Here is a 26,562-nt window from a genome sequence, read left to right as displayed (position 1 = left end):
GGATCGCTGCTATGCTTCAGCAGAGATCTGATTTCCCAAATGGCACCTCCCTTTGAAAAACATCACTCATTCACTAGAAAATAAAAACACATCAACAAGCTGCTGGGGAATAGACAAGAGCTTAATTATCTACCCTCTCTTTAATATGTGGATTCAATATTTATGCTTCCATTTCTCTAATCTCTGAAAGAGATATGAAATCCATGTCCCAGGACTCACTTTACAAAGCACTGCAAAAATTCAGCTGTGCCCAAATATCCAAGGCAGGCATCATGGCAGGAAAAAAGAAGACGGAGAACAGCTGCTTTTGAAAGCAGGCTAATAAATAGGTCTCTGGCAGCAATAAACCCTGGGCTAAAGACAAAACAAAGGGAAATATATTTTTTTTCTTTGCCTTGCACTTACCATAGAGCCTCATGCTTAATATTACACGTTGAAGGATCTCCAGGATTGCAGACAAGGCATGCAAAGTTCAAGATCAACTAGCATTTGAAGCAATGGCAAAAACACATCATGTCCTGCAACAGCTAGCTGCCCATTCTTGATCCCCAGGGAAATGTGGGTTTGATGTTGAGCCAGAGAGATGCACGGTGACATCAAACCAGTGTTGGCTGGTTCCCCAATTAGGCAAGTGAGGCACTGGCTCTACCCTCAAATGAGTGGGAGGGGAATGAGACCCCATCTGCTCGAATCTGAAGAGGTTTGACCAAGATTATCCCTGTAGTACTTTGAATTCATACCATCATCAAATATGCTCCAGGTATCTCCTCTGCTCCAGGCATCGAGAGGGACATTAGAGAGAGCTTCCAAGAACACGATGTGCTTATTTAATGGAACCTGATGATAATCGGGAAGGTAGGCACACACGGCGTATTATCACTGCAACATGGAGGAGGACTCTTAGGCTCGGAGATGGTCTGAGATTTACCCAAGCTGCAAAGCTGGCCAGGAGCAGAGCTGGGCACCACAAGTCCCTTCTTCACTTTCCATCACTCTAGGCTTTTTTGCCTCCTGAGCATTACGGGAGCAGCTGTCAGGACCAACTGGAAGGTCCCATGGGCGAGGGCATGCACCGAACCCTCCATGCATCTGAAATGGTTTCTGAAGCTACAGGCTCTGAAAGCTGAGCATCCATCCTCCTGCGCTCACAGGCATCAGCACCACTCATCCAGGCACCTGTCCTTCCCGGGCTGGGCTCTAACAGGGTCCCTGAACTGCTGCAGGGAGGATGGACCTATGCTGTAACACACCTGATGCAGTGAGGGTCACAGGACAGCAATGCAGGACAGTGCATTTAAAAGTTGTCAGTCATGTCTTCTTGATATGGGGAAATGGAATCAACTGTCTTAACACATGATAATAAATAGTTGCAAATGCTTTTTAAATTTAAATTTAGCAAACTGTTATCGAGTGCCTGTGCTTGGCCCCTAGAAGGCACACACAGTGTTAGCTGATGAATTTTGCTGAATAAACGCCGTGGGCTAAACGCTGATGGAATCATAATGCAAGGATTCCTGTGTCATCCTTAGAACTGGGCTCAGCTCTGCCTCGCAGCCTGCTCAGACCTCAGACCATGCAAAATGGTGTTGCCTCTTGTCAGTTCTCCTAATAGTATATCACACTGTATAGACGCCCACCATGCAAAACATCTTTGGGAAAGCCAATGAAAAGCCATCGATCCTTCAAATGACAGTTACAGGGGCCCACACCACTTAGGAAACTGAGTGGGTGGGTGAGGGTCACATATGAGAAAAAGGTGCTTTGCTGAGGCTGGGAAGGGGGTCGACAGAAATAAGCAGGGGCAGGGGTGGCAGATAGCAGTGCTGGGTTTCTTGAATTTTCATGGCAAAATACAGAAAACAAGTTGGACCTCAACTCTCATACGGACATTCTTCCCTATGAGTAAGTGGTGAGAAAAATATGCTACTGATTCTGGAAATTTAAAGAAAATGACTGCATGGAAAATGCAGCTACATAACTTACTCAGGGGCAAAGTGTACAAGTAAATGTCAGAACCTGGAAAGAGCAAGGGCAATGCTGCTTCCAGATATAGATTAACGGGCATTATGACATTTATTATTTATCAGTTTGCCCTGTATGGTTCCACCCACTGCTTCAAGTCCCCAGGGCGAAAATACAATAAAATTCCATTAGTTAAAATATTTAGAACAACTGACCTGGAATGCCACAGTCTTGTTATAGCACTGTCTACCATAGAAGAAAAAATTCGGAGACCACTTGACAAAAGGTGGTGTGTTGGGGAAAACTACAGATTTTCTTCTGGTCTTAAGTAGGAGGCTTTGAAGAGAAAAATAATGCTTTTTTTTCTTACCAGTTTCTCTCTGAGAGACAGACAAACTGCTTGTTTAATTCTGACACAGTGGTCTAACGTGTTTCAGTGTGTTTATTTCAATGTATAATTATATTAACTAGTCTTATTCTGGGAGGTTAGATTGATTTAGATATGGTCATTTTTAATGAATTTTTTTTGGCAGCAAGGATACCCACTGATATTCATTGCTTAGCTATTTGTCCCTCTTTCTCTGGGCAAGAGAGGAAGGCCAGGGTCGTCTCTGCAGAGCAATTCACAGGCAGCTACCAGAAGCTCCCCAGGGTAATAACAATCCCCAAATTGCACTGACAGCTTCTCAAAGCTCACAGGTCCAAGCCACAGCAGAGCACACATGCTGTTCTCCCATCCGAAACACTCTCACATTTCCTCTTGATCTACTTGTATTTCTCACCCACAATATCTACTTCGAGAAGGTTTTCTAGCTGCCCCAGGTCCCAGAGCTTCTGGTTTTTCTCTGACCTCTTGGGGAATAAGTTCATACCCTCAAAGAGAAAGGGACTGAAGGGGCAGGCAATCCAGAGAAGGTCTCTCCTGCTAATGGAAGTTCTTTCTAGTCTTCACCTACGGGACCTCCAGGCTCGGTTTTGCTTGCCTCACCTTACCTCACCTCTACCATATTCTATCTATACTCTGCCCTCACTCTTAGATACCCTGCTTGGGATCACCTTGCTCCTGTGTCCTCCTCTGCCCGGGAAGTGGTCCACCTTGGCCTTACCTCCTGGCTACAGACCCATGAAACCCACGACGATCCTCTCCACTCAGACGTTTAGGTCAAGCAAAACACTGGAAGGAGCTGCCTGCCATTTCGATACAAGATAGTCTCATCACGGTGCTGTTCACCGTGGCACACACACAGCAGCAAGCACCTAAATGTCCAGAAGTGTGGGCTGGTTGAATGAATTACAGTGCATCCCTGCACTGGAACAGTATTTAACCATTAAAAAACATTTGTTGTTGAGAAACAGTAATTAATAGATGAAAATACTCCCGATTAAGGACAAGAATAGACTGCAAACAGTATGGACAGTGTTATCCTATTTTTAGAAAATGTATATATACATGCACAAAGACGGAGATATGAAAAGCTATACATCAAGGTATTAACTATGCTTATCTCTGAGCAGCGTGATTATGGGTTTTAATGTTCTCCCTCACTTTACTTATTTATATTTTATAATTTGTCTAGAAAGTCCATTCATTGCTTTTACAGGAAGAAAAAAAATAAAAGCTTTTGTGCTGTTGTTTTGCTTGTTTTAACAGGGACTGACAAGGAGGTATTTGGGGTAAAAAGGTTGTAGATTACTGTCATCTATTACAAGTTAACATCACACATGTGGCAATGAATCATAGGTTACTTATTATTTCGTATGTTGGGTCTGCCTCCCCAGAAGTAATAATATTATTATTATAGACAATAGTTAACTGCTCCTGAGTATTTACCATGAGACAGGTACGGCTTTAGGTACTCGATATGCTTTACATATTTAATACTCGCAGTGACCCTGTGGAGTATTATCATTATCTGCACCTTTTTAGATGAGGGGACCAGATGGTGGAGAAACTTGCCCAAGGTCACTCAGTTAAGCAGTAGCAGAGAAAAGATTCTGGTCCAAGTCCTTCATGACATCACATAGAACTGAAAGGCAAAAATCTTGTTTGCAGCTTCTCAGAGCCCAAGCGCCCAGGCCACACCAGAGCTGACAAAGACTTGCTACCCCACCGGTAACACCCTTCTAGCGTATCTCCACTATTTATAAGTAGCTGAACTGGAGGCCTTTATATCCTTCAGGAAGCCTTTCCATGTTCCTAAGTTAACAGTAGGTTAATACATATTTGCTAAATAATAATTACAGAACTTAACATTTACTGAGCATTTATTGGGTTAAGAGTTTGCATCTTATAATGCTAGCTCTATTATTATTCCATCATGCAGATAAAGACTCTGAGAGGTTCAGGAACTTCAAGATCCTAAACTAAGGAATGAAGCTTTTATATTTAAGGTTTTAGGTCCAGTTAAATCTCACTCAAGAATTCATGTTTTACACCACCATTCAGTTAACAGAATTTCTGCTAAGTAGTGGCCCAGTGAAAAAGACCAAATTCACCAAATAGCATTCTTTCCACCCAGAGTCATGTCATACACTCAAGCTAGCAGGAGCAGACAACTGTCAATGTTTTCCTTGCCTCCTTGATTTGATTTCCCAGATCACTGCCTACAGGAAGCCATGCTTCAGCCTGGAAAACAACAGCCCATGAATTAACAACATAATTACCGTATGATATCAGCTGACACTGCACAGTAGTAAACAGGTGTTCTGGTAGAGTAAGATTAATGAAGTGACTCCAACAGGAGCTTGTCGGAGCCACAGTTTCTGGGAACAGAGTCATCATGTTGAAATGGCAAGGCTTGGATAAACTGAAACTATACCCAGAGAATTATTTTGACTCTCCAGGGCTAGGTTCAAACTATCTCGACTTTTAAAATAGAAATGCTATAATCTTCACATTCACAGAAACAAAGAAAGTACTTGAACACCATTCTCATGTCAAGGATATTCAGAGATGTTCCCCCAAAGCGCATTCCCTGTAGTGGTTAGTCTACACCCCCAACACCATGACTGTGCCCAAACTCGGCTTCCCTTTGGTCCTAGGCTGTGGATTCTTGAATGGAGAGCACATGGGAATCCCATGTTCTGTAAGAGCGTGGGCTCCAGCATTAAAAGAGCTGACAACGGTGGAAGCTTTGTCAAAATTTCCTAAACTGCCTAAGCCTTATTTTCCTCATCTACACAATGAGGCAATTCATAGAATTGTAAGGATTAGAAGAGATGATACACATTAATAGGGCTTGGCCCATGGAAAACACTACGGAAAGGTTTACTATTACAATCAACTTCCTAATGAATACATGAGTACATATCTACTTAAATTACACTGTATTTGAAATTTCTCTGGCCCCCAAAGACCAGTCCAATGTTCTAGCTAAGTATAATTTTTTTAATCCACATCAACTTGCCTCTCAGGGCTGCAACACACAGAAAGTCAACTCAGGGGTCTACCCTAAGTAGAATTAAATGTTCTCCTGACAAGGTTAAATGAGGTTTCTGGATGCCTTCCTGCTGATTTTCATTAAATCAGAAAGGCGTCCCCCAGTTGCGTCCCCTCTCCATTGGGGAAACTTGACACTGGAGCTGAATGAAACAGAAACATCAAAGAAAGAGAAATGTGTGCCTACATGTCTTTTACCAGTTGATCTGCAGAGGCTGGCCTGACTCCAGATGATGTTGTTGTGGGTAAAGGAGAACTGGAAGCACTGCCCTCCTGGAAGGAAGGGCGGGGGAGACTTTTCCATGGCGCCCATCTTGGAATGAACCTGCGTTGTCCAGAATAACAGCCACCGGTCACATGTGGCTACTTCTTGAAATGGAGCTAATCTGAACTGAGGAATGCATCCATGCAAAATGTGCCCTGGACTTTGAAGATTAAATAGGAAAAATGCAACGTATCTTTGATAAGATACTCTAATATAACTCTTGTATTTTGTATCTAGTGGGTTAATAGAATATGTTACTAATATTATTTTCACCTTTTTTCCCCTTCTTACTGGAAAATTTAAAATCACATATGTGATGGGATTATCTATCTATTGGATTTTATAATGTTAGTGCTGATTTTATCACGAGGTCCACAATCATTCATGGGTGTACAACATTTTGTTTTCCTTAAATGGCCAATCATTTGTTGGTTTCATACGTCAGTTAGACAGCTAATAGTTGTTACGTTAAAACAAAACCGGACTGGGCAATAAAATAATGTCTCGGACAATACAGTCCCCTCAATAAATGTTAACTATTTATATGTATAGTTTTTGTCATGTTGAATACAGTGAGTCAAAGCTTAAATTTAAGGAAAGCAAATTTCTTTAGTCCAGGACTTCTCAGAGTTACTTCTCTATTTTATATGGAATCTGATTCTCCAAAAAGGTATGTGGCCAGTGTTTCTCAGACTCATTTGATCAGACATCATTTTTAACTTATTATTACTTTTTGAGCACCTTAAGGGACTAATTTTTTTTTTTCCAGAAAAGGTTTTGGGAAATGGTTCTAATATTTATTTGGAATGTGGAGAGGTAAAAAAGATGAGTCTTTTATTTGGGACCAGAGAAACTGGAGTGTGACTAGCACAATAAAAAGAGCCCAAGAAAGAGGAAAGGGCCATTTGGCCTGGCCCAATGTACATGGTACATAGTACACAATAGTATATGATAAATACTTAACCCATAGCATTTGGTTTTATTGGTGAACAGTTTGAAAAGCAGCACTTAAGCAATAATCTGTCTTACTATGACCCACTTACTGAACCTAAGCCCTAAAAACATCTTTTGATTAATTTCTTAACATTCAAATCTTCTCAAAGCTGATTTTTTGGGGGGAGTGAAGAATAGGAGCTAATCGGCAGTGCTGTGAGCAGCAGCCGGCAGAGATCAGTAACAAGGACAGGGGTATCAACTTAGGGCTGCCATGAGGATGCTTATACGCAGTTATCCCCTCACCCTCTTTTCAGTCATTTCCATCAAAGAGCTAGTATATGCTTGTTCTATTGAGCACTGACTGAATCACAGCACACAGGTCATTACAGCACTGTCCCTATGGGTATATGTTCCCACCATAATACTTTAGCAACCCTTTCCTGCCTTGCAGAAAATCTCTTCTCTGCATGTTCTTTACCAACTACCACTCCTCAGTTATTGATCAACCCCTCCTCAGTGGCAAAGATGTTTATGATGCGCTTCACAGTGACAAAGGACTTCCATTAATCTCTGATTGCCTCTTGGTAGCAACTACTAGATGCTTGGATCATTTCCCTGAAGGTGTGTGACATCACTGTAAAGTCCATGTTTTTACAGCTAGAAGGATGCTCTATGGACAGTCAGATACTATCACTTGCATACTTTCTGGCATTTGTTCCAACAACGTGAAATAAAAGCCAGAATGAGTCCAGAGGAAGAACACACCACCTACAAGAGCTCGCTAGCAGAGAGAACGTACGGAGGGAGCACTAATGCTCATTGGCTGAGAGCATACCTACAATCTGCTCTTTTAACTCCTACTGGCTGAAAGCTAGCACCCATACTCAGAGCTGTCATTAGACAGATAGATAGAACTGTATCCCAACGAATTGTTTTCTCTCTCTCTCATCTGTCCATCAGTCCATCTACATACATTTAAAGAAAATTTCAGAGAAAATAGTGCTATAAAGAATCAGAGTTGTTGGGAGAAGTGTTTTAAAAGACATGCGCTCAAAAACGTTCCTTGAACATTTTTTAGGCAGGTACTTGTGACCAGTTCCTGCTGGGCACTGTCACAGCTTAGGGAAAGAAGGTGCACATATACAAGTACTGTGGCCTAAAAGTTGTTTTTGTTGCAGAAAATTTAATGCAGCCTGCACCTAACTTTTTTCTCCCCTATAAAGAAGTTTCTCAGTTCTTGCCCCTGTTCATTAATTTGGTTGCCAATTATTCACTTCTCTCTGTTTCACATGATGGGTGCTACCAGGAAAAATCACAGGAAAAGGCATTGTTAAATTTCAGAGAACTATCTACATGTATATGATAAGGAACATCCAAACACTGCCCGGCTCACGTAACTAACGTTCACTTCCTTTCATTCAAAAAGCTTTGCTTCTTTCCTCCTTTAATGTCTTTCATAAATTTGTTCTCCAGGGACTGTTGGCTGCTGTTAGTTATGCATATCAACTCCCGCTGGGCCAGAGGAAACTTAATTATTCTAATTTTCAAGGTCAGAGAAATAATCCAAAGATGCCAGTTTGACAGCCCAAAGAATAACCCGAGCTCAAGGGGATCAGAGACAGGACTTGCCATGGAAGGCTGGTTTACAACCTTATCCACGGAGATGTGCTGAAGGTTCACTCGCTTCACAACCCAAATTAAATTGCTTAGGACAAGCTCCCCCAACCAGTGACCGGCCAGTGAACCTGGCTGTAAATAGGAAACACTTCTTGGCCCATGAGGGGAGGGCAATTTTCTCTCCAGGGTCCCTCAACACTGCAGCTTTTTTCAGACAAGCAAGTGCTTACCTTCGCAAAACCACTTAAACCTGCCTGCTTATCCACTGAGGTTTCAGCCGCGAGGACAAGGAAGAGAGAAAGGAAGAAAGGAAGTGCTTTGTCAAATTTTAAATGAAAGCTGTTTTGCAGTTTTTGGGAAAAGTAACTCCAGAGTAAATTTCAAGAGACTGACTAGCAAGAATCAGGATTCTATTTGAAAACATCTTGATTTCTTAAGGAACCTGTACCTGGAAGCCCAAGTTTACAGGATGTTCAATATTACAACTAAGGTGAACCATACTGAAGGATGAGTTTCTAAGCAATGCAAATCTATCTGGGTAAAAATATTTCAAGGAAACATAGCCAATAAGACATCCATCCTTTCCATTTAGCATTGCCACAAAGGCAAAGGATATTTTAGGCTCTTTAAAATTACCAAGAGGTAAGTAGACTTTGGGATTTCATGGCTTCTGGACTATAACTTCTGATTCATCGGGAAGAGATACAATTCCAAGTTCCCGTGTCTAACTCTGGGTATAAGATTTACCTCTTTCCTCCTCCTTCCCAAATCTTGCTGCTGCTAATTGTTTCCAGCCCTGTGTCGTTCATAAAGCCTTTCGGGAATCAGAGGCTGTGATGCTATGTCTCCTTCAGGCCCTTTATCAAGCTCATTCATAAAGATCTTCCAAGACGTCTCCTGGTGGAGACTGGACCCATAAATCCCGCTGCCACCAGCCCACCCCTTCCATGTAGCCACGAGGAATCTAAACTCTGGACATGAATCCAATTTGGGAACAAGGTCCCACCCCCGCAGGAAACTGTGTAAGCCGTCCTTAAGGAGGGTGCTGTTCAGCCATCCAATGCCAAAAGTTTAAAAATGCAATTAAAATTTTAAATAGTAAGCACCATGATAATCACATTTGAAAGAAGGGGATTAAAAAAAATAAGGCCTTGGGACACGTAATGGGCCCTTAGCTGGCCTGCCAGTTCTGAGAGAATCGGCTCAGGCAGGCTGTGCACAGACAGTTGATGATTGTCACAGATGTCTGGTGCTCAGGCAGCGTTCCTCTCTGGCTAAGGAGGTGGTTACTGCTGGGAAAGACAAGACCTGGGGAAGGAAGCCGGTTTCCAAATAGTCTGTGGTCTAAAAGCAGGTTTCTCAGACGTGGATTTCGGGGTATCAGGTCAGAGTCAGTTTCAGAAGAAGTCCAGTGGCCAGGGTAACTTCATGAGAAGGAAGTGATCTACATTTGGGAAGAGAAGGCCACTACAAGTTTCAACAGAGAGTTCACAGCAAAAGTAGAAGAAGCAAACCTAAAGGAGAAAATATCTGTCTATCCTTCCTGGATAGTTGATGTAAAATCTTGTTTTGAATTCTAGAGGATGAATGAGCTTTCACAGCTTTTTCCTACATCAAAATTCCAATTTTTCAATTTGGAGGAAAGCTCTAACTTAGCCCGAGGTGAAAGAATGGAACAACTGTATTCAAATTCCACTGCTACGGAGCTGTTGAAGCCTTTTTTGCAAGTTACCAAGTTTCTCTGTGCCTCAGGTTCCTCATCTGAACTTGACCCTGTACTGCTGTCAAGAGGACATATGGCCCCTAAACGTACTCCTCTGGCTGCTCTCCAACACTTGACTCGTTCCATTCATCTCCAGTTGGAGTGATTCATTGGTTTAGCACATTTGGAAAGAATAACGAGGGGCCCTACACTCAGCCGTACTCTTTTCCCTCTTGGGATTGAGCTGCCCATAGGGAAGCCCAATTCAACTGCCCATCTCAGGGCTCAGATGCTGCTAGGGTCAGGGGACCAGACGAGGAAGCTTCCACTGCTGTTGTGACTGGTGGGCACATCTGTCTAATTCTGGGATTCATTCTTTGCAAGCGCATTTGACTCCGACACTAACCTACATCTGCCAATTTAGCATCTCTACAATAAAGATGATATTCTGACCTCCATCTCTTTAGCTTTTTTCTCAAATGTTCAGAACTCAGGTTGAGAGGAATGATGCTCTTTCTTAGTCTCCCTCAGGCACCCCCACCAATCACCAATCTGCAGACTAGGGGTCAGGATGTTGTAAGGAGTAAATGAGGAGGCAACTGAAACCACCTACCCTTGAGCCCCATTCAGAATCAGACTTCATGAAAAGTTGGCTGAATTGTAATCTTGCACCCCCCTGCTGAACTAGTGGCCCAAGGAGGCCCCACACCCATAAGCCAACCAGCCACCAGCATCTCCAGACTCAAGACAGAGGCTGGCCCCTGAGCAGCCACACGGTGCCCTTGGGAACTACCTAGGTAGCAACACCTGTGAGCCTTGCAGTCCGTTTTGGAGTAACAGCATGAAAAGCGTAACAGCAGAATTCAGAGATCAGTGGCTCTAAACTGGGTTTAGTGACAAGTCATATTCCCAAGACTGAAGGCAAAAGAGCCGGGAGGAAGCAGTGTGAATCCTGTTTTTCCCAGCACACTTTCAGCAGGACACAAGGACAATAAATTAATGAAGGGGAGGGAGCCCAGTCTTACCAAAAACTCCAGCTGTGGTTAGAGGAATTTATCACAGAGAATGAGAAAAGAAACTGGAATTCTGAGTCAAACATGTTTGCTAAAAACGAATTCATAATATGAAAAGGAATATATGTATGTATATGTATGACTGAAATATTATGCTGTACACCAGAAATTGACACAACATTGTAAACTGACTATAATTCAATAAAAAAACAATGCAAGTTAAAAAAAATATGTTCATGTTGTAACCTCAGAAATGTGGGAACTGTTTAGTTTTTATTCTGCCTGCAAATGTGTTCTGTGCTACCCACGCCTGTCTGAGTACAGATTTTGCATCTTAAAGATTAGTGAGGATGATGAACAATTCTAAATATCAAAAGTAACTGTTTCCATGACTTTAACTGAATAACAGAACAGGCCCAGGACTTATAATTCATAATGCTATGCATTTATCTGCCCTCTGAAAATAAGAAACCTTCAAGAGTCACCTCTTAAGTGGAAATGCACATAAATCCAGGTACAATCATGAAAAAAAAGAAGGGGAAGAAACTTGGCGAGAGCAAAACGGAGCACTCAGCTCTCTGGGGGTAGGTAGATAATGATACTGACATTTATTGGATGCTTGCTTTTTGCCACATATTGTTCGAAGCACTTTCATAAATTCATTTCCTTAGTCTTCACGGCAAACTTTGAAGATCAGTGGTATTTTTACCCCATTTTATAATTAAGGGAATTGGCCACAGTAAAGCAAAAAGACTTGTCCAGGGTCATGTAACTAGTAAGTAGCTGAGCCAGGAGCCAAACCCAGGCCATCTGGTCCCAGAATGAGTTCATTCAGCCACTTCCCACAAGCCCTCCCTCTGGCTCTAGAATGAGCTTCTAAAACTTCAAGTTCACTTGAAGCTCATTCTGGATCCTACCGAACTGTCACTGTATTTGCAGGATTTTATTCAGTATCCACCCTCTGCAAAGGTACAAGTGCTCAAGACAGGTCCTACTACCTTCCCCTCCAACTGCTTATGGGATTAGCATTGGATAAAAGGAGCCACTCAGAATCTTTTCTTTCCACTTTCCCTTCCAGAAATGTTTCCACATCCCTGACTATTGGCCCTGGCTCACAGCAGTAGATGGACATGCTTACATGAAGATGCTTGCTCTGGCAAGGTACCCAGGGAAATCTCGTCCAGATTCAGCAAAAGAAGCGTGTTATCTATTTCCAAATAAGACCAGAGAAACTTTACTCTGTGTCTTAATCTCATAGGACATATACACACAAGTGTTACTGTAATAGGGAAGAACAAATCTGACTCCATATTGGATCTGTTTCTTTTACTTTAACCTTTGCATTCTATTCCTTTTGCTACAAGTTAAGAATGTTGCATCTAGCCTGAGATATATAGGATAGTCTATTCTCAAGGCTCTCACCTTTAAAGGTATAACACTTTTACATCTATATAGCAATGAAAAGTCACAGAACAGAAAATAACATTTGTCCTGTTGGAGGTTTATAGGAATACTGTGACCAGACCTACGTGGACAGCTCAAGAACAAAGGATTCCAGCACCAAGAAGATTGCAGCAACCAACCACAACCCCTCCCCTTTTGGCATAAAAGAATCCTGAATTTTAACTTGAGTAAGAATTTTCTTTGGGACACCAGTCCACTATCTTCTTGGTCTGCTGGCTTTCCAAATAGAGTCACTATTCTTTGCCCCAAAAACTTGGCACTTGATTTATTGGCCTGTCCTGCAGCAAGCTGTATGAGCTTGGACTTGGTGACTTTGGTTACCTGTCCAGTTACTGTACTTCACATGGGGGTCAATGGCATTTTCCTTATAATACTATTTAGCTGTTACTGGGCAGCTGGTGGGCCAGGCTGGTACTTCTTGAAGAGCTCCATCTTTATTTTGTCACCTAGTCTTTATCTGTAAGTAGATGTTACTGTTCTCACTTTACAGAAGAGAAAACTGAGACTTGAAGAGATCAAGTAGCTTCCCAAAAGTGACTCAGGGGAGTGAACAGTAGAACAAGGATATTAGCCCAAGTCAGTCTAACCCTGAATTATGTGTTTGAAAGCACTACATATATACGTAGATGTAAATATATTACATCATATATCTAAAATACGTATTATATGTGTGTATATCATTTCCAGTTAGTTAGAGAAAATGTTGATAAGAATTATCAGGCTACATTCGATCAACATTTATTTGCTACCCAATTTGTTCTGCAGTATGCCAAGCTCTGTAGATTCAGAGATGGGTTTTGGACAGGGTAGTCAACCGCAAAAAGCTTACAGTCTAGATGATTTTAAGAGATAGAAAGTGTTGAAAATGCTAAGACATAAGACTACAAATCCAGAGGCATTGACTCAAAGGACCATTTGCAGAGATTTACTTTGATGAATAACTGGAACTATCTGAAACTGCATAATATTTCCCTGAATAAGTGAAAAACTGAATATGAAAAAAATACATGCTCCATTTGCAATGATACAAAAAATATCAACAGGTTGAAGACTAGAAGACAGTAGACAAAACAAAAATAGTTTTCATATGGGATTATAAATATAGCCTATAGACATATGGATATCTCTAAAATTTAATACGTGAGAAAATTATTATAGAAGCACATTATATTCAAGAAAATCATAGTATATTACTTTTTTGTCAGTGAAAATAAGGGAATCATGTAAAGGGACCAGCCACTCTAAAAAAATCTATTGCATACTTTCTGGTGTTGGTATTTTGATTGGGAAGCTGGTTTTAAACCTGATATTGGTTAGAAAACCTAAAGTCCAAAACTGGCTAAAATCAGGTAAGAAAGAGAGTAAAAGAGACTGAGGAAAGGGCTCATGGAAGAGCTGATGGGTAGGTTTAGGGTTCATAGAGGGTCTAACTGTTAAGAGCAGCCTACGCTCTGGAGCCAGTCTGCCTCTGTTACATCCCAGCTCCAGGACTTCAGGTGAGTTACTTAACATCTCTCCTGGCCTCAATGTCCTCATCTGCAAAATGGGGCTAGCAGCACATCACACAATGTTGTTTTGAGATTATAACACATATTATTATTCTATTATTCATGACACATGTCAGTTATTATTTCAACATTGACTTTGACTTTCCATAAACCTTTTTTTATGCTTCCAACTTGACCTTAACTTATTTGGCTGGGGTCAGTGACTTTAGGTCAAGGAACTGTTGCTGCACGTATATATGACTATACATGACTGGTAAATTCCCCAAAGAGGTTGATTAGTGTATTCATAAGGAGGGATGATTAGCAAACAAATGGATCAGAAGTTCAATTTATACTTCAGTTGTAAAGGACATAATTTGTTACCATTGAACTTTTTCCCCTAACAGCAGGTTTTAGAAAGAGAAGATACTGATCAACCTGAGGTCATTACTACAAAACACCAAACTGTAAAATTCCACATCTACTTGTGAAAATCACTCCCCACATCCTTAATGCTCTCATCACTGAACTGTCTAATGATGAGAAAGATATGAGGAAAGAATCACAGATGAGAGCTGTGACCAGGCTCCTTTGTAGGTGGAATTATAGATAATTTTTCCTTGTTGAAGACAATACACACATACATACATATACACATATATACACACATACATATATAAATATATACATGCATACATACATAAAAATAAGTGTTCAGCCATTCTTAATCTAAAATATCATCAGAATCACTTATAGACCATCTTAAACATACAAACTCCTCCCCCTGTCCCAAATTCCAAAGACTCACAAGCCAGAATTTCTGTGAATTTGTATTTCTAAGCAGATATTGAGATGATTCTGAGTTCCCGCCAGGCCGGACCATTATGGGACTCGTGCGGGATGTCTTCCTTTGCTCTGTGGGTGATGAGATCCAGCAACCCAGACCTGGATGTTATCCCTCCCTGAAAGGAACCAGGTGGGAACTCTTCTAGGAAGACAGTGTAAATCAGTGATTCCCAAAGTAACTGGATCAGAGTCTCCTGGAGAAGTTTGGAAAACACAGCCACCCAGGCGCTGTCCACAGTGATTATGACTCCACTGTTCTGGGACATTATAACCCTGAGCATCGACTGGAAAAAAATTCGAATGTGATTCTAAACCACAGCCAGGTTTGAGAGCTACTGACTTAAAATGGTATCTTAGTTACCAGGGCTGCCACAGACCGGGTGGCACAAACAGTAGTTTTTACTTTCTCACTGTTCTGATGGCTGGGAGGTCCAGGATGAAGGTGTCAGCAGGGTCGCTTTCTCTTGAAGCCTCTCTCCTTGGCTTGCAGATGGCCGTCTTCTCCTGTGTCTTGACGCTTTCTTCCTGCTTGGTATGTCTGTGTCAGACTGTATTAGGGGCCATCCGAATGGCCTGGTTTTCATTTGATTAGCCCTTTAAAGACTATTTCCAAATACAATCACATTCTGAGATACTGAAAGTTAGAACTTCAACACATGAATGGGGAGGGGAGGTGCACAATTCAGTCCATAACAGTTTGTAGATTTTCAATCATTGTGTGTTATCAAAATGATAGAACCTTTTCCTTCCAAGACAGAAGCCACTGAAAGAGAATAGTCATTACATTTCAGTGATGCCGTTTCTGCTAACTTCTTGTCAACGTATCTTTGAGAAAGAAAAGGGCTTGTGCGTTGACAGATGTCACAATCAGGGCTACTGAGCACTCTTACCTAACTTTTGTAAAACCAGGTATTTCATTCTTAAAAGATCAGTGTGTTTCTAAGAAAATAATATAAACTATATTCCACATTATTTTTCCCAGTAATATTCATTCATATCATTAAAGGATTTTTCTTCTTGGGAATGTGGTAGACATTTCCCCTTTGTCTAAGATGAACTCTAACAATTATCTATGTCTCATGGTTTCTTAGAATGATGCAACTCTTATTTCATTTCTCTATCAAATGTTCAATATAGCACTCTTGCTGTGCAAGACACCGGATCAAGCGTTTTTATACAAACAGATTAGCTCACATTATAAACTCCATATTGTACATTTCACATGTACCCCTACGTATGAAGATATGGACTTTGATAGAAAAAAAATGTCAGACTTTGAACCAGAAGTTCAAGCTCTAGCTCTGTCACTTAAGCTGAATGACACATAGAAAATAATGTCACAAAAAATGTAAGTTTCCTCACGGTGACATTAACTAAGTCATTTTGTAAATTACTCACTTTGTAAATTATAAAAGAATAAACAACTTGAAGGGCATCATTAAGATTTCTTCCTCTTCCTCATCTTCATTCTCCCCCTCTTCCTAACTTCTCTTTCTCCTCCTCATAATTCTTATTTTCTTTTTCTTATTATTATTATATTACCACTACCAAGAACATGACACTTTGGAACAAGGGATTAGAGGAGAAGAACACATTGAGAAATAGTCATCTTCCCACAAAGAATAAATTGGTTTCTTGCAAAAGCCCTTCAGGAAATAGCTCAAAATATAATGTCTTAGAATAAAAATAAAATACATGCTTCCTGCTAGACTGGCCTTGGCGACTTGAAATATTAACTGGACAATTCTCATGTGTAAGAGACCACATGGCGATTCATCTTTGGTTTTCAACTTCTGTTCGCAGGGCCAAGTCAAGGGCTTAAATCACGTACTGGCAACAGTTCAAAAGAATCCAGGAGAACCTGAACATTTCTATAAAAACAAAATAAAAAGAAAGCAGGCTGTGTTAAGTTGTTAGAACGAAACACATATGCCAGGAATTTTCTCAGTAGCTCTGTAAGCGTCTGACAATACAGTACGGCATGCACTTGGGGACTGTCGGCTACTGACATCCCATCCCTGTTCCCCAACAGCTGTGCCAAATTTGGAAAGCTTATTTTTAGAAACAATAAACTAGAAGAGCCTCTCCTCTCTCAAAAGACTGGTTTGCTGACTTAATTTTTCTCTCACTGATGTAGGAGATTCCAGAATGACATTTCTAGGTTTGAAAACACAAGCTCTTGCACATGTACAAGACACGGAAATATTCCTTGATGAAACCTTTCAAATGGTTATGTTTATAATTTATAATAGAATCAAAACAGATACAGAAGGGAAATCAACTGCTGGCAGGTCAATCAGCAGACAGCCTCCGATTTGTGTGTGCCTATCACTGGAGCGCTTTCAAAGAGCTTACATGTGTTGTACAGTGTTTCACTTGTGATTAGAAACATTTGGGGAAATAGAAAAAAGGGAATTCTGGTTCAGAGGATGCTGAGGCTCAAATACCTTAGCTCAAGTATCTTAGCTAATAGGTAGCATGGAAAAAAATGAACATCATGTCTTTAAAGATGTAGTTTGGGATTCAGGATAATTACCTACCAAGCTTCATCACTGAAGGTGGACACATCTTGCTTTGTGGTTCACTAGTGTGGGAACATGGCTTCTCTGGGTACCAGAGCAGCAGGCAGATATAAACACATTAAAACACATTAGGAGGGTAGGGTATAGCTCAGTGGTAAAGTGCATGCTTAGCATTCACGAGGTCCTGGGTTGAATCCCCAGCACCTCCATTTAATAAATAAATAAATAAATAAATAAATAAATAAATAAATAAATAAATAAGCCTAACCCCCTCTCCCCAACCCCAAAAATACACTAAATGCAGGCAGTTGCATATAGTGAAAGAGCTGGACAAGGTCATGTCTTGATTTTCTTTGCCATCAGCTTTGCAGGAAATTTTAGGTGTCGGTGCCTGACCACTACTTTCTATAGTGCATCTCAGTCTACATCTGCCAAGTAATTTTTAAGTTTCTTCATTGCAGAGAGAGTATGAACAGCTTTGTTTTACATATGCATGTATTATTGGTGGTGCTGCCCGTAGCATTTTGAATACCACAGGTGCTCAAATATACTTCCTAGGTTTTGCATCTCAAAAGAAAGCCAATCACTTATTTCAGGGCTTCAACACCTCACAGAATGTCTCAGAATGGAGATGCACCATTTTTCGAAACATATCATGTCTAAAGTCAGCCCTGGCTCATGAATGTGCCTGCAGAAGGTGGGCAGTTGGAAGTAAAAGTAAGTCTTTGAAGGATCTTTCTAGAGTTTACTCAAGTAGCCGTCATGCCCAGGAAATTGATGAGGTTCTGGATAAAATACATCCCTGGAAGCTTCCCTCTCAACAGTGGCTGCATCTAGAATTATTCAGTTGTTACTATTTCTATTTTAAATCCCAATGGAGCTCCACTTGGATCTGCAATGTTGGTTAACGGACAGAAAGAGACAAAGGCTATTTTATGGCGGTTTCAGCACGGACTTCCCTAATGGGCATGAGATGCCATTTTTAGTTTTAAATCAGCAGGACAGACAGCAGATCCTCCGGATTCTGATAGGAAACAGTGAAATCAATCAAGCAGCTAAAGACCGATATTAAAGGCTAGCACCCACTGTGGAGTTCCCATTGGTCATATTCATCCTTCCTGATTTGGGGGTCAGCAGTAATTCACCATCAGTGCTAAAATGCTTGAAGAAGTATTTATTATCTTCCAGACACAATTTATTGCTTTTGATTATTCATTTTTCATTACTATGGGCAAGCAAGATGAAATTGTTTCAGAAGCAACTGCTTATATTAATCTTTCAAACACATGCTCCATGTAAAACTCTCTGTCAGGGAAACGGATATAATTCCTGCTGCCAAAACAGCCATAGATAAAAGTAAACCAACACGAAATAAAACTAATTCTAGAGTCCAAGCAGCAGTGGAAAAAGAGGAGCAGACAGACGATACACTGTGTAGATTCACAGGACGGGCGGGGGAGGGGGGATGCTTGAGAGTGCATTTATTAGACCCAGCAAATTTATTCTATGCGCATTTTAATTTCTACAGTCATTTAAATTAGCTCTTTATTTAACTGTGAAATTAGATTACTTCTCTGTCTAACATGCAATACACTTATGAACTTAATAGACGAGAAGGAGCGAGGTGGGCGTCACACAGCATCTTTGAATCCACAAACTGCCTCTCAGCACTGGGAGAGATGGGAAACAACCACCTCACTTCACACAACAGGAGCCTGAGACCCAGAAAGGTTACAGACGTGCCTGAGGTCACGCAGCTAGCGAACATCAGAGCCAGAACTCGAACCAACCTTCAGAGCGAGCCTTGTCCATTCTACCACTTGGTGAACACATATTTGGATAGTTTGGGGATTTGAAAGCACAATTATTACTATGCTTTTGGTAAAATATTACTTTCCTTTCAACTTTCCCTCCTTACTGAAACTCTCCTTCTCACTGACTCCTAAGACACTGCAATGCATCCAGCTCCGTGTCTATTGTCAGTTTCCTCATTGGACAGCCCCCCCGAGCATGACCACTCATGTAATGGACGTTCCTCAACGTTCTAGTCTCTTTCTTCTTTACCTGCTAAAGGTTCTAGTTACAAACACCTCTGGACATCACTGCCCGAGAGCTTTGGATGGCAACCCCAGAAGCGCACTCCACCAGTGCAGGGCAATCTGTAAGGGCCAGCGCCCATGGCCTGGAAGCAGTCCTCAGGCAACAAAGGTCCAAGGGCTGTGGACAGGGGTCGACTTGGCCTCAGCCTGGATAAATCTGAGACGTGTTACAAACCACTTCCCAGAGCTCCCCAGCGGGGCTGAACTCCACTGGCCCAAAGTGCCCACTGGTTGATACCTTTTACTGGCTTTTTTCCCTTCCCAGCCTCACCTCCTTACCTCCTGCTAATGTTTCCCAGATCACCCCCTAACAAACGATTTGCACTGAAGTGCTTGCCTCCAATTCTGCCTCTGGGGAAACCCAAAATAAGACATCATCCAAACACCACATTGTACATCTCAGATTCTGCACTTCTGACTCTCCATCCAGAACACATCTCTCCTGCATCTTCACCTTGTCTGAGTTACCCACCCTTCAAGGCTGGAGGTCAGGCTCAGCCCTACCAATCCTCCATAGCTGGTCACCCAGGGAGACTGTCACCATCTGGAGAACTGTGTGTCTCTGTGAAGATGTTTACAAGTGTATTTACTTCAACTACAATCCACGGACTAATTCATGAGCTCCCGGGGGGCAGACACCCTGCCATATTCATTCTCACCTCCACGAGAGCAACTGTGCTTCCATGTGGTAGGCCATTTGTTCAATGTGTGCTGAAAAAAAGGTGAACTTTTTAGAAATGTCCCTGAATAAAACCATATGTTTCTTATTGAAGGATGTTCCCTTATGGAGTTATTTTTCTATCTTATGGGGAGATCTGGCTTTCACATTGTGTAATAAACACACCTCATAAGACAGAGTACATGAGAGAAAAGTGCTAAAGTGCTCTCAGTCCTGTTTTATATCAGAGGTACAGGAGCCTGCATGTTGCAGAAAACAATTTTGTATCGTCCTGAGTCTTAGCACTTTGAGATCTTTTGTTAATGATGCAACAAAGACTCCTGTAAGTGAAGGAATCTGGGCATCAGAGAATCTGATTATACGCAGCCTGAAACTGATGATGTTGCAATTCTAGATGCTGTAAGGAAGGCAAGCTCTCCCACCAGTATCCATGTGCCAAAGCAAGGATTTGGGCTTCTATCTGTGTTTTCCTCACATACACAGCTTTAACCAGATGTGGGTCCCTTGGTTTCCTGGAGATGGTAGGACTGCCCACACATCAGCTTGATCATAGATCTGGTGGGTGAGCTGCCCTTTTCATGGTGCTACAATCTACTGTGCCCAGGACGTGATTTCCCTCATCACAGCAATCACATCCCAGCAAGCCTCGAAATTTTGCTTTGTATTTCTTAACTCAAATTGTGCTTCAGTTATAAAATTTAAAACTTCAAACCATAAATAAAAGCATGAAGATAAAGAAAAAAAAATCACCTATATTCTAGAGCTGGAGAATGGAGATGTTGCAGAATAATGTGAATGTATTTAATGCCCCAGAGCTGTACTCCTAAAAATGGTTAAATAATAAATTTTGTTACTATGTTTTAATTCAATTAAAAAGTCATCTATGGCACAGCTACCCAAAGGTAACCCTGATTAACATTTTGATTTTAATCCCTTATAGAGTTTAATGAATGACAGCGTATATATACATGTGTGTATATATACACACACAAACACATATATTTTTAATAAGATCACACCAACGTATTTTATACCTTCAAAATCATTTTAGCATTATCTTGATGATCTACATTGATAAATAACATCTTTTTAAATGCCTAGATATTACTAAATTGTATAGATTTGCCATCATTTAACCAAGCCTTCATTAGTAGATATTTAGGTTGCTAGAGAGGGATAAATTGGGAGTTTGGGATTGGCAGATACAAACTACTATACACAGACTAGATAAACAACGAAGTCCTACTATACAGCCCAGGGAACTATATTCAATGGCTCGTAGTAACCTGTAATGAAAAAGAAAATGCGCGCATGCACGCACGCGTGTGTGTATAACTGAATCACTGTGCTGTACATAAGAAACTAACAGAACACTGTAAATCAACTATACTTCAATAGAAAAGGGGGGGAAAATAAACCATCGTTTCTGCATACTTTTCTAAAATCAGAATTGCCAGGACAAGGGGAGGCACATTTGTAAGTTTTTAACATACACTGTCAAGCTACAATCTATAATTTCACTTTATCAAAAGAAAGCCTCCCTTCCTGTACATCATCACGCAATTACTCTCCCTTAGTCCGGGTCTAATCATTTCTCGGTCTCTCTTTCTGCCTGTCTGCCTCTCTGTCCATCTGCTGTTTCTCTGTCTCTCTCTTTCACACACACACACACACACATACACACACTAAGGAATGGACTTCAAATTTCAGGCGTCCAAGACCAGCCATGATGAAGTTTCAACTATTTTTTGGAGTTTGCATCTCCCTTCTTGCATTCATGCATTACACAGCAGAGCCAAGCTGGATTACTCCCAATGTTCCCATTAAGACTCAATTCCCTGCCTCTGTTTGTGTCCTTCCTTCCTGAAATATCCACACCCACCACTAACACCTGTTGAAAATGTATTTTTTGCAGCACAGCTTGGAAGGGATGTGTTCCTGCCCTTCTCCATCCTCCATCACAATAACAGCTAATGTTTCCTGGACTACACTAATGGGTGGCCAGCTTATTTCATTTAACTTAAAACAGCCCTATGAGCCATATTGAAATAATGTCCCTCCTTCATATAGATGAGGGTACTGAAGCTTGGAGAGGTTAAATAACTTGCTCAAGGTCACACAGCTAATAAGAGGGAGAGCTGGATCCAAACCCAGTTTCTCTGCCTCCAATTAATCATTGTGTAATTAACATGGGGAAATATTTTAACTTGGTTTTAAGCTTTCCCATTGTTAAAATGCATGAAGTTGGATAACCGTAAAGGTATTTTCAACTCTGATACGCTATGAGATTTTAAGAGTTTCTTAAATATTTCATGTTTCAGTTTTCAAGCCTTTGCATCCTTCAAAATAAGGCTGAACATTTATTTACTGCCTACTCGGACATTACTTAGGTAAATAAGATTTCGTCCACTAAGTTCACTGGAGACAGGAGTGAAAAATCACAACCCACTGAATAAATGTCATGGCTATTACTACTTCTTGGCGATCAATCCATTGATGAGAATGGCAGCATAAATATTAACCAAAACTTCAAAGATGGGAATCAAGACAGTATTGGAGAACAACTGTTATAAAACTACTTTTCATGCAAGACTGAAACTTTTGGAGGTTCCCAAGACAAGTGCAAAAATATGCCTTTTCTTGATTTTTTTCATTTGAGGGCTGCTGTGTAACACACCACACTCTCTTGGCTTGTGCTCAGGAAACAAAACAACACAGAACAGGCACCAGAATATCAGTGTGGACCCGTCAGAAACCAGGAACTCAGAGGCCAAAATGGAACAGATGGACCTCAGAGTTGGCTCAGGGCCTCAAATCAGAGCCTTGTCTTGTTGGGTCTTCGCTGCGGGCTCTGAGAAGCAGATTTCCATCTTTGTCCCTAAGTAGGGTGGCACCTGATAGCACTAGGACCTGGGCTACGACCAGCCAGATATGTGAGGCTATGCTAAACTGACAGGCAGTGTCTGAACTCTGAAAGGTGGGAACCCATCCCTTCCAGAAAAGATTCCTGTCAAAGCAGAGATAATTTGGTATCAAATGAAAAGGAGGATAAAAAGCCCTTCACTCCTGAGACTCCTCAGGACGTGTCACAGAGGGATGAAAACATCCTCAGAGGTACTTTCAATCATGCATTTATAAGTTAGAAATCTGGGAACTACTAGATTGCAAAGGTGATGCAAGGTCAGAAATGGTGTTTTACTCAACTTAAAATCCCCAGCACTTACCACAGTAAGATAATGAAAATATAGGGAAAATAGGAAGGAAGAGAGAATCCTTAAGAATAAAGTCCTTCAGAGAAAACAAACTGTGGTTGCCAAAGGGGAAAGGGGGAGAGGAGGGATAAATTACGAGTTTGGGATTAACAGATACAGACTACTATATATTACTACATATAAAATAGATACACAACAAGGATCTACTGTATAGCACAGGGATCTATATTCTATTTCTTTTAATAACATATAATGGAAAAGAATCTGAAATATACATATGTATGTATATGTATAACTGAATCACTTTGCTGTACACGTGAAACTAACACTGTAAATCAACTACACTTGAATAAAAGTTAAAAAAAAAATAAGAAAGTCCTTAAGAGCCCTGTTACCTCCTTTGGCTGATTCTTGCTATTCTAATGCCAGTTAGTACCCGTCACTGTATAGACAGTGGGGAAAAGCCACCCACTGGGGCACTGAAATGTCATATATGAGGACAAAGATTTAGAGATTATTTGGGACAGCCATTCACAAAAATAAAAACAGCTCTATTAATGAATGCTGGACAAGTAATGTGTGCGGTCCTAGAAGTACATGTTTATCCAACCCCCCAAACAAGTCTGAGAAGCAGATGTGACGTAGCCATGCTGCAGAGGAGCAGACACAGGTAGCTTGTGTCACACGGCTAATCAGCAGTGGAGACCGATTTTTCAGTCAAGATCTACCCAGCTTGAGAACCAGTGCTATGAACCAACATCAAAGACTCTAGAATGAAGTGAAGTTGCTACAAATGGCAGATGCAGGAGAGATTCCGAGTCTCCACGTCCTTCTTGGGTTCTCTCCACTCTGTGTCACAGTCATGGGCTTCAGGAGTGGGGATTCCTCTCCAGGGTGACCTCAAGCTTGCCTGCCCGCATTTTCTAGAGAAATAAGTGCATGTCTGTGTCTAAATTTCTCCTTTTCTTCAATAGTTTCTGAACTTTCTAGAATGCCAGACAATCCTTCTAAAACTATATAAGTTGCAAAACTTAAGGAACTCAGCACTAGGTTGACTATCAAGTCAGCAGAGGTGAAGGATGAAGAGTTTCACTTTGATGTTTTTCAATATAGAACTTAATAGAATTCTCTCTCCTTCTTCAAAGATCCTAGCAAGGCCAGGTTTCTGCTAAGGGTTTACCAGCTACTCTGTGGCAGTCTATTGCAGGGCAAAGCTGCCTCATGGTTAGTTCCTGCCACTTTTCACGGATTCTCTTGGCAGTTCAGAGCCTTCACAATTTATCCTGAAGCAAGAGAAATGACAAGTTGCTGAAATACTTACAAAGATATGTTTGTGGCAGTTTCTACAGGATAAATAGTGTGTCCCAAGCAGCCAAGATATTCAGGAACATTCTTCTCCAAACATTTCATAAAATATTTCACAAAAACATTTTATAAAATATTAAAACGGCTTCAAATACAAAGTGACATATAACTCATGTGTAGTTAAAAGGCTATCTAAATTACCAAGTGAGATGTTAAAAATATTTTTTAAAATTATTTTAAGAAGCCACAAGGTCAAAATGGCAAAATTCAGTAAGTTCCTGATAATAACTACATACAAAAACACAACAAGCATCTTGACAAATTGTCCAGCCCCAGCACAGCCTTGGGGCACTAAAGAAAGTTTTGTAGTGATGTTCATCCACCATTTGTCCTCCTTCAGTAAACAGTGTGCTGGTTAATTTTATTTGACAATTAGGCTATGGTGCCCCATTGTGTGGTCAAAGACAAGCCTAGATTTTGCTGTGAAGGTATTTTTTGTATATGTGATAAACAGTTGAGTCAATAGACTTTGAGTAAAGCAGATTATCTTCTATAACGTGTGGGCTTCATCCAGTCAACTGAAGATCTTAAAAGCAAAGACTGAGGTTTCCCAAGGAAGAAAGAATTCTCAAGACTGCACCATAGAAACCCTGCCTGAGTTTCCAGCCTGCTGCCCTGCAGCAGAATTTGGATTCAAGACTGAAACATCAATTTTTAGCTGAGTTTCCAGGCTGCTGCTGGCCTGTCTTATGCATTTCAGACTTGCCAGATCGCACGAGCACATAAGCCAATTCCTTAAAATAAACCTCAGTAACCCCTACCCTCTCTCTCTTTGTCTCTGTCTCCCCCTCCCCCATAAATACAGAGATCGACAGATCTAGATGTGCATAGATGTTTCTCTGAAGAACTCTAACACAGGCAGAGTGACTGTATTTCTTAATTAGCTTGAGGTAGTCCCGACTCACACCTGTTGGAAAGCCTCCCCTTTCCCTCTGAAACGTGTCCTGGTTGGGATGATAAATCATATGATCTCTTTACACACAGAGCTAAAGATAGATTTATGATATTCCTAAGTAATGAGCTCTTTCCACTTACGATGTTGTTTTTCAAACTTCTCAGTGACCCCCCATAAGAAATATATTTTCTGTCACAAAACAGAACTGACCCTTATGGCGTGCAATACAGTGGGCTATTTTATGTTTTACAACGTGTCCTTTCCAATGCTCTCGCAAACCACTAATTTCATCGCATGATCCACGGATGGGATCATAACTCAGTTTGAAGAGCACTGGCTTAGACGAATCCAGGGACAGTTGACATGCAGTGCTCATAGTTGCCTGGGGACACACTGGTGGCAGGGAGCTGGAAAGAGAGAGGCCTATGTATGAAAGATTTTACTTTGTCTATACTCCATGCAGTCTTTGGTATCATTTTTCCTAAATATAAATGAAGCAACAGTAAACATAAACACATGGCGGGGAGGATATAGCTCAGTGGTAGAGTGTGGGCCTATTATGCACAAGGCCCTGAGTTCAATTCCCAGTACCTCCATTAAAAACAAAAAAAAAGAATGAATAAGTAAACCTAATTACCCCACCAAGGGAGGGAGGTAATAAACACATCAACTAGGAAAATGATTCTGGAGTGTTATCTTTCAGTGCATCTCCGGTTTCCTGTGAATCCAACACACAGAGAAGGGGGACAATAAATAATACTTGCATCCTATTGGGTTATGCTACCTCTAGTTTCAATCTCCTCCAGCCCAGTTAATTTCCTTTCCAGGAGGACCCTTAAAGCCCAGATCCCATCCTTGGCCATTCAATAAATATTGGCTGACTGCTGGTGCCAGGCACAGGGCAAGGTACAGTCTTCCCTGCCACTAAGTCCCAGCTGCCCCCACCTGCAGTGTTCCCACGTGTGTATTTTGGGCTCCAGAGCCCAGCTTTAGCCTCCTTTCAAACTCACACATACCCTTCTGTGCCCAATGCAAGCACACTCATCACAAGGCAACCTG

General features: G+C 41.2%; 1 protein-coding gene and 1 non-coding gene across 2 annotated transcripts in view; one reads left to right on the top strand and one right to left on the bottom strand.

Annotated features, from left to right (window-relative positions):
* The window catches only part of LOC116666325 (protocadherin Fat 3-like), a 278,718-nt gene that overhangs the window by 59,318 nt on the left and 192,838 nt on the right, over window positions 1–26,562 (bottom strand). The window lies entirely within an intron of this gene.
* TRNAN-AUU lies at window positions 26,027–26,099 on the top strand. The gene has a single exon. It is a non-coding gene; the product is annotated as a tRNA-Asn (tRNA).

Source organism: Camelus ferus, chromosome 10, assembly GCF_009834535.1.
Source record: "Camelus ferus isolate YT-003-E chromosome 10, BCGSAC_Cfer_1.0, whole genome shotgun sequence".
NCBI classification, from domain to species: Eukaryota; Metazoa; Chordata; class Mammalia; order Artiodactyla; family Camelidae; genus Camelus; species Camelus ferus.
Note: the sequence above shows the minus strand (reverse complement) of the source record. Positions and strands in the feature narration are given on the sequence as shown.